Source organism: Arabidopsis lyrata (genome assembly GCF_000004255.2).
Source record: "Arabidopsis lyrata subsp. lyrata unplaced genomic scaffold ARALYscaffold_7, whole genome shotgun sequence".
Classification (NCBI taxonomy): Eukaryota; Viridiplantae; Streptophyta; class Magnoliopsida; order Brassicales; family Brassicaceae; genus Arabidopsis; species Arabidopsis lyrata.
The window spans coordinates 2290259-2299993 of NW_003302549.1; positions in this window are offsets into that span (position 1 = coordinate 2290259).

Genomic DNA, 9735 nt, shown 5'->3' on the forward strand with positions numbered 1-9735 from the left:
ATATAAGGATATGTAATGTCTCTTTAGAGACTCGGTTTTTATTGAATAAGAAAAGAGGTTTCCCTCAAAATTGAAGTCTTCGAATTCTCTCTGTTTTACAAAGAATTCAGAGCACAAAACCTTGTTTCAAGATCCATTGATCCTTGAAACCTTGTTTTGCTATCTTTCCGCTGCATTAGTTGGTATCAGAGACAAACGAATCCTAGTCATGCCGCCAAAGAAGAGCCTTCAAGCGACACTAGAGGAGCACAACGATGCGTTTAGATTGATGATGACTGAGTTTCAGCAGAGTTTGAGTGATACTTTGCGTACTACCATGGAATCTGCCGTGAGAACTCTTGCTCAAGGTCAACAAAACGCAGCTCCGGTGTTACCACGTCAAGAAGAACCACTCTTTGACGACGACGATGAAGAGGAAGATAACGTCTTTGTCAATCACTTTGCACCGTTGGGTGAACAGAATCAACGTGGTGCTCGCCAACAGCGTGACATCATCGCAGTCCCACAAGGGGATAATAGAAGATGGGAGTCGGGTTTTAAGCTTGAATTACCAGAGTTTACGGGTGGGATTCAATCTGAAGACTTCCTTGATTGGATTAACATAACAGAGGAGCTGTTGGAATTCAAAGAAGTCCCTGATCATATGCGTGTGTCTCTGGTGGCAACGCGTTTTCGAGGTCGAGCTTCAGCGTGGTGGCAGCAATTGAAAGCTTCTCGTGCTCAAGCAGGGAAGGAAAAGCTCGTATCATGGGAAAAATTGAAGAAATTAATGAGAAAAGCTTTTTTGCCTTACAATTACACTCGTACCTTGTACACGAAATTACAGAATTTAAGACAAGGGAGTAAATCTGTGGATGAATATGCTGCAGATTTTTTTTCATTAATGGCACGTAATTCATTGACGGAGAATGAAGAACAAAGGGTGTCACGTTTTATCGGAGGATTACGGTCGCAAATTCAAAGCACTTTACTTCAGTTTGATCCTCTTACTGTTTCGGAAGCTCATCAACGTGCCCTCTTGATTGAACAGAACTCACGAAGTCAAACAAATACGTGGAATGCTCAGCGTGCTCGCTTATCATCGACAACAGAATCTGGTCTTGTTAAGTCATTGGAGCAATCAAAAATTTCAGATGCTTTGGAAGGAAATTCGTCTTTGGGACATCAAAAACCTGCAACTTTCAAGTGTTTTAAATGTGGCGAAACAGGGCATCGACAGTCTTCATGTCCCAATTTACAACGTCGTGGTCTATTAGCAAAGGAGGAACCTGTGTTTGATGATTACGGTGATGATGATGATGCAAACGATAACTCCGACGAACAAGTCACTGGGGATTTGGGTCCTATGTTAGTACTACGCAGAAATTTCTTCCTTCCTCAAGGCATTGAAGAATCTTGGCTTCGTTCCAACATTTTTCAATCCACTTGTACAATTCGAGGAAAAGTGTGTCGAATGGTGATTGATTCGGGTAGCTGCACAAACGCAATTTCAGAGGAAGCGGTCACAAAACTGGCTTTGTTTACAGAACCACATCCCACACCTTACAACATCGCTTGGTTAACTTCGAAGACAGACCTTCGAATTAAAAGACGTTGTAGAGTTCCGTTTTCAATGGGCATCAACTATAAGGATTTGATTTGCTGTGATGTTGTGCCTATGGACGCTTGTCACTTGTTACTTGGACGCCCGTGGCAGTATGATCGACGAACTTTTCACGATGGTTTCGCTAATACACATAGCTTCACCTATGAGGGTAAACGTATTACCTTGATTCCTTCTAAGGTTGCTTCTGATGGACCAATTGTCTCCAGTACAGAGGTGGAACCTACTTCTACTTCAAGGGAAAATACAAAACCTGCCTTGTTAGTCTCAAAATCACAGATACTTGAAGAATTTCAATCATCCGATGTGGTTTTCTTCTTACTTGCAAAACCTCAGATTTTATCTGTAATTCCAGAAGCACCATCAGATTTTCATGAGCTTTTAAAAGAGTTTCAAGACGTGTTTCCTACAGAGTTACCAGATGGCTTGCCTCCCTTGCGTGGCATTCAACATTGTATTGATTTAGCTTCCAACTCTGTCTTACCGAACAGACCTCACTACCGTATGAGTCCCATGGAACACGATGAGCTGCGAAAACAGGTGGAAGATCTTTTAGCTAAAGGATACATTCGTGAAAGCTTAAGTCCGTGTGCTGTTCCGGCTTTACTTATACCAAAAAAAGATGGATCTTGGCGCATGTGTGTGGACAGCAGGGCAATCAACAAGATCACTATTCGCTACAGGTTTCCAATTCCTCGTCTTGACGATCTTTTGGATCAAATTGGGATAGCCTCTGTTTTTACAAAGTTGGATCTTCGTAGCGGTTATCACCAAATTCGTATTAGACCAGGCGACGAGTGGAAGACAGCTTTTAAAACACGTGAAGGGTTGTTTGAGTGGCTTGTAATGCCTTTTGGTTTGTCGAATGCACCGAGTACTTTCATGCGTGTGATGAATGAGGCGCTTAGACCATTTATTGGGCGTTGTGTGGTCGTTTATTTCGATGATATACTCATCTTTAGTTCTACTTTGGCTGAGCATTTATGTCATCTTCGTGAAGTGTTGGGTATCTTGCGCAAAGAGAAATTATTTGCGGCTACAAAGAAGTGTGTTTTTGGGGTGGATCAAGTTCTTTTTTTGGGTTATATCATCTCTTCGCGTGGGTTAGAAGTAGATCCAACCAAGATTTCGGCTATACAATCTTGGCCAACTCCTCGCAATATCACCGATGTGCGTAGTTTCCATGGCTTGGCTTCCTTTTATAGGCGTTTCGTTCCACACTTTAGTAGTATCATGGCACCTGTCACAGATTGTATCAAGTCTGCCTCATTTCAATGGACGGATGCGGCTGACAACGCATTTCAAGAGATTAAAACCAAGCTTACGTCAGCACCGGTGCTTGTTCTTCCCAATTTTCAAGTAGCATTTGAATTACATTGTGATGCATCCAAAGGTGGCATTGGCGCGGTTTTGAGCCAATCAAGTCGTCCGGTTGCATTTTTTAGTGAGAAGATCGCGGGATCTCGTGGGCGGTATAGCACCTACGACGTGGAGCTTTATGCTGTTGTTCAAGCGGTTAAGCATTGGCGCCACTATCTCTTTCATCGCGAGTTTGTTTTGTATACCGACCATGACGCGCTTAAGCATATGGGATCACAAGATAAAGTGTCTGCGAGACATGCCTCTTGGTTTGCATACTTACAACAATTCTCTTTTGTTATTAAGCATACCGCGGGAACGCTTAATAAAGTTGCTGATGCTTTGAGTCGGAGACACTCTCTTTTGACAACATTACACGTTTCAGTACTTGGTTTTGAGGTACTTCCTGATCTCTATCCCAACGATCCTTTTTTTGGGAAGATATGGAGGGATACAGAACAAGGAATTGGTTCGGTTTATCTCATCTACGATGGTTTCTTGTTTCGTGGAGTTCACTTATGTATTCCAGATTGTAGTTTGAGGCTGCAAATAATTCGAGAGCTTCATGGAGAAGGCCATATTGGACGGGACAGAACATTAAAATTGGTAAGTTCTTCTTATTTTTGGCCAACGTTAAGACGTGATGTGGAACGCTTTATTATACGATGTGGGACATGTCAAGCAGCAAAGGGAAAATCTACCAATTCTGGGTTATATTTACCTCTCCCGATTCCTACACAACCATGGGTGGATTTGAGTATGGATTTCGTTCTTGGCTTGCCACGAACTCAAAGAGGTAATGATTCGATTTTTGTCGTCGTCGATCGTTTCTCTAAAATGGTTCATTTTATACCATGCAAGAAGACTACAGATGCAGTTCAAGTTGCGGTGTTATTTTTTCGGGAAGTGTATAAACTTCACGGGTTGCCACTATCTATCGTCTCGGACCGCGACTCGCGTTTCTTAAGTCATTTTTGGAGGTCTCTGTGGCGTCTTCTTTGCACTAAGCTAGACATGAGCTCTGCGTATCATCCACAAACGGATGGACAAACGGAAGTTACTAACAGAGCATTGGGAGACTTGTTGAGATGTTTAGTTGGAGATAACATTAAGTCTTGGGATTCGATTCTTTGTCAAGCTGAATTTGCTCATAATCGAGCTGTGAACCGCAGTACGGGTTTTAGTCCATTTAAGGTGGTTTATGGGTATCTCCCTCGCTGCCCTACAGACTTGGGAATCAATCCAGATCGGACTCGCTTCCATGGTCGAGCATGTGATTTCATTGACGATTTTGCTACAATACATGAGCAGGTTCATTCCAATTTAGAGATTTCGACCGCAAAATATAAAGCTGCTGCGGATGTTCTTAGGCGTGATGTTGAGTTCAAGGTGGGTGATCTTGTGTGGGCCGTGTTAACCAAAGACCGTTTTAAACCCGGTACTTACAACAAGCTAAAATCGAGAAAGATAGGTCCTCTTGAGATTGTTGAGAAGATTAATAACAATGCATACCGTCTCAAGCTTCCTCCTCATATGCACACAGCCGACGTATTCAATGTCAAACATTTGGTTCCATTTGAAGCTGAAGACGAAGATGAAAATTCGAGGGCGAATTTTCTTCTCACCTCGGGCGACCTGATGTAGCGTCATCCTTATTACTTCTAGCGCAAGACATGAGCTTTCTTACTTCTTTCCTTTCTTCTTTGAGTTTTACTTTTCTGAGTTGATTTCCATTTCTTTGATAAACTTTACTTTACTTTTCGATTAGGGTTTTTGATAATGCTAAGGTCGGTTGTGACTTGGCTTATATAAGGATATGTAATGTCTCTTTAGAGACTCGGTTTTTATTGAATAAGAAAAGAGGTTTCCCTCAAAATTGAAGTCTTCGAATTCTCTCTGTTTTACAAAGAATTCAGAGCACAAAACCTTGTTTCAAGATCCATTGATCCTTGAAACCTTGTTTTGCTATCTTTCCGCTGCATTACAGGCATACACAATGGCACATGTATAGCTTGGGTGTGAATATTAAAAAAAACCAAAATAATAGAATTGAGGGTGAGGATACAAGAAACGGATGTAAACTTGCAAGTTGTGTTCGTTGGGTGTAGGCCAGGTGGCGAGGCTTGAGTGGCTGGAAACATTAAAAAAAAAAATCTCTCTCTCTCTCCCCGACCAAGTCTCCCCCTCTCTCTTAAATAAGTAAATTTTATAATAAATATATAGTTAACATGTATTCTCTAGCATGCCCCAATGTGTATGGTCTAATGAAAATCGAAATTTATTGACCTCCTTTTAAAGTGAAGCGTGTAAGACAAGCTTGGACACGATTTTAATAGTACATTAGTATAGAGAAACGGTTTCTGTAATTACATAAAAAAATCGAGACACCAAAAACGTGAAACTTTAACAGAGATTCGGTTAATATTGCGAAGTTCGATATTTGATCAAAATCAACAAATTGTAACGTCTAGAAGTTCGATATTTGATCAAAATCAACAAATTGTAACGTCTAGCTAGTGAGTGACTAAACAACAACACAAAAAGTATTACTATTTTTCCTTGTTCAAAACATCGCTAGGCGCTAGTCGGGCGCTCGAGGTGAGCGTAGCGCCTAGCGATAAAATCGGAGATTATACGGGGATTAATCGAGGATTAGTTTTAGGGCTTTTATATTAAAATCTATAATATATATAAACTACCGCAGTCATTTTCCAAAATCTACTCTAGCTCTGGTGGTAAACTCCTCTGTGTTTCTCTACATGCCTCTAGTTCGACCCAAGTTAACCCCATATTGGTTACATTTTTTGGATTTCTCTATTAATGAAGGGTAAAATCGTAATTTTCTTTCATTCTTCCTCTTTATGTCCTGCGACATTCAACCCTAACAGCCGTCTTAATATTTTTTTTCACCATTTTTGGTTGTTTTTCTTGCTTTATGTACCAAACTTTCTATAGATCTAATATATTGATAAGAAACTAAGCCAAAATAACTTCACCCAAGCTTCCAAACAGAAGATTTACTCGAACAAGCGATTAATACGACCGATTTGGGTTCTTCGCAGCGGAGGTCCACCGTTGAGCGACTTTACGGCCGCCTCGGCGGCTAGGCGTCCTCGTTTTTGAACAAGGCTATTTTTAGTTTAACCAATATTGTAGATGTTAAGTTCCTACCGTCAAACTGGTGGGCTGGGCTGAGGAGATATTAAATATGGGCCTGGATAAATCATTTTTTCAGTACTGGTGCAATTGGTAAGATGAACACACGTTACACACCCAATAAACACATGCTAAAACTCTGATCATGAGCACGTCTCTTATATATTATTAAAGTTTAGAACACCAATTGCAATAATTTGAGAGGAAGGTGTCCTCGTTGACAAAAGAAAAAGAAAAAAAAGAGAGAGAGAGAGAGAGAGATATCAAGTTTTTGTTAATATCTATAATTTTCTTTTCTTTTCACAATCCTACTAAACCTTTGTAAGAACATAGATTACAAAGATAGGCGACAGTAGACTGTAAAATAAATACAAAAAAAGAAAAATGATAGAGAAGAAAGATTAAAATATGGGTAGAAGACTAGAGAAGCTATAGGTACACCAAACTCTCCAATCTAAAGGAAGAAGAATCCAAAGAAGCTGGGCCAAAGAGAATCCAATGGGTTATATTCTGGCTCATCACTAAGTGGGTCATGTAATTAAGATATGTAGACACGGTCACACGGACAAATTTGTATGAAAATATTTTCTTCTATATTTAATTTCCCTATCATTTGGTTGATTGATGATGCTTACGTACATTAATGTCTTGTTCTGGATGTTTCCGTTTGTGTGGTCTCTATATTGTCCGGGTGGTTTAATGTTCTACTCCTAGATGTACATAAACCTTCTTACACATTGTGACTCGATCTCACATTAATTAAAAATCAATATTTTAAACTAGAAAAATTCATTAGTTTGACAAAAAAAAAAAAAAACTAGAAAAATTCATTAAAGATAATCCTTAAAGGAAGATAAATGATTCTTTACATTTATACATTATATAAAGAATTTGTTAGTGTAAAGAATTTATAAAGGTTTTTCAAATTCAAGCCTCTATCCAAAAGTGTTGATGAAGGATAATCAAAATAATTTTTCATTCTGTTCTGTACTTGTTGATATATATAATTCAAGTATTTAAATGTTTAAAATTTGTGAATATTAATCTAATTTTCCTATCATCTAATGACAAGAATTTTTTTTATCTATATTTGTATGAATATGGACTTTTTGGCATTCATATAGACTGCTTGGTCTCGATACTTGACTTAGGGTCGCACATGCAAACCTCATTATTTTCTTCCATAATGTTGACAATTAAAATATTACTCAAACGAAAACACTGTCGGAAAAAAAACCATGAGACGTTATCAATCAAAGAAATTAAGAACGACGATACTAATTAAATAAACAAATGTTTCGATATTTTTTTCGTATGGCTTATCGTATAATTTACGTAAGGCATTGCCTTGAATATAATTGTGAAGCAAGTAACTTCAGCTTTTGGCTGACGAAAGTTAAAAGTAATAATTTGTATATTAGTGTAAAAAAGGTCACAGTATCTAAGTACGTAGAAGAGTTAATTATTTATACGTTCCGACAAAACACTACGCCCCCGACTACGATACGGCATGAGTCATGACCACATATTATATTGAGGAATTCTCCAAAATAGGACAATTATGACACATATTCAATAAACTTCAAAAAATAGCATTAGTTACTCACTATAATTTATTTTTTGTTTCAATAATATTATCACTAGTTTATATATTAGGTTTTGTGCAAAAAATCCCTCAAAGTCGCCAAATTTTGTAATTTTACCCTCCATCTCTAAAAAATGCAGAATAATCCTATGAAATCTAAAATAATAGGCAATCTAACACTTTTTCGTTATTTTCAAGTTTTTAAAATTGTGATTAATAATATATCAAATCGAAGCCCTCAAGACGACGAGTGCAATTCTATCTTTATAATTTTAAAAATCAAATGTATGTGATCGTGAAAACGTTTCAAATATATACATAAAGGTTATATTGCCTATTATTTTAGACTTCATAGAATTGTTCTATTTTTCGGAGATGGAATGTAAAGTTGCAAAAAATGGCAACTTTGAGGGTTTTTTTTTGCGCAAAACCATTATTTTTTCCAATAATATTATAATTTTATATCGAAACTATTCAACTAAAATAAATTCTAATATTATATTTGGGTTTTCTATTTCTAATTTAGGATATATATTTCCACCATTTAAAAGAAAGATTGATTTATGTTAATATTGATTTTGTGTTATTATGTTTGAGTTCCTTATTTCTAATGTATGGTATGTATTTCCACCATTTAAAAGAAATTTTGATTCATTGTAATATTAGTTTGTGGTATTATATTTGGATTCCCTATTTCTAATTTAGAATATATATTTCTACTATTTAAAAAATGATTTAATTTAATATTAACTTAGTGTTTTTTCTCATTTTCTATTTAGTTAAAGCTTAGAGTGCTATTTATAAAATTTTAGAAATGTGATAATTTTAGAAGAAATTTTTTTTTGATGCTATTTTTATCAATTATCGTATTATATTTTTCTTTATTTTCATGTTTTTGTCGACCATGGTCACATTTCATTGTTTGGCCTGGTTTATTTTATCCTATATATATATATAGAGGTCAATTTCATTGGTTTTTCTTTTGTTTTTGGCAATTAATGAGTCAGATTAGATCATATTAAAATCTAAAGTGCCCGTGGAACATGGGCGGCGGACACCGACCACCTACAAATTCTACTGTTTAAACGACACGTGGAAACTATTATATTGCTCCCTAACTTTTTTTTTTTGGGAGGTCACAACTCCTTTAACTCACAAGTCTGACTGGCCTAGCAATTTTTTTGTATTTCTCATTTCTATAACGGTTTTTCTTAATTTTGAATTAGATGATAGGGATTGCAAAAGACGGTGAAGCTAAATAATTGAGAAAAAAATATAATCTGGGATGTGTCAGAAAAGTTAGATCGCAACCTCAATTTATCAATCAACGGAATGTCAGTTAATCGGTCAGAAAAAGAGGAAATTAAAAGTTTTATTTATTTTGCCACAAAGTGCTCTTTATCGCATATTTAAAAGTTGTGTAATACCAATTTGACTGTTGACCAAAGAATATAACACGAATTGGACTAAAAAAGCAAAAGGAAAAAACTGGAAAAAGCTAAGCAAGCTTTTCATACATCATTTATAAATTTATATGTCACGACATTGTTATGAATATTAGAGCTAAAAGTGTTTGGGACTTGGGAGCTGCTAGTAGTTTCAGAGGTTTACGATTTAATATCAGATTATTTGGCTATAGATTTCGATCAAACCATTTGTCTAAAATCGCTTTGACAGAAAACACTCCATTTTCATCATTTTTTGGTGTAAACAAAATACATAACGTAAAGAATGGATACAGAATTTTCTTTGAACAATATAGTAATTCAGTTTCTTGAAAAGAACCAACCAACGACTATAAAAACTAACAATCTACTTCATTGATGCGATCAAACTACTGAACTAGCTATAAATATATGTATCAAGTCGATTGCATCCAACAGCATATTATTTCCATAAATATAAATAGCAACGGCTATCTCAAACTATAAATCAAAATAACATTTAAACTAAGGTAATGTAAATATTCAGATATGGAAGTAGCCGTTTACGTATAAATTCTCAAACGAAAAAAAAGAAAAAAAAATCTCAA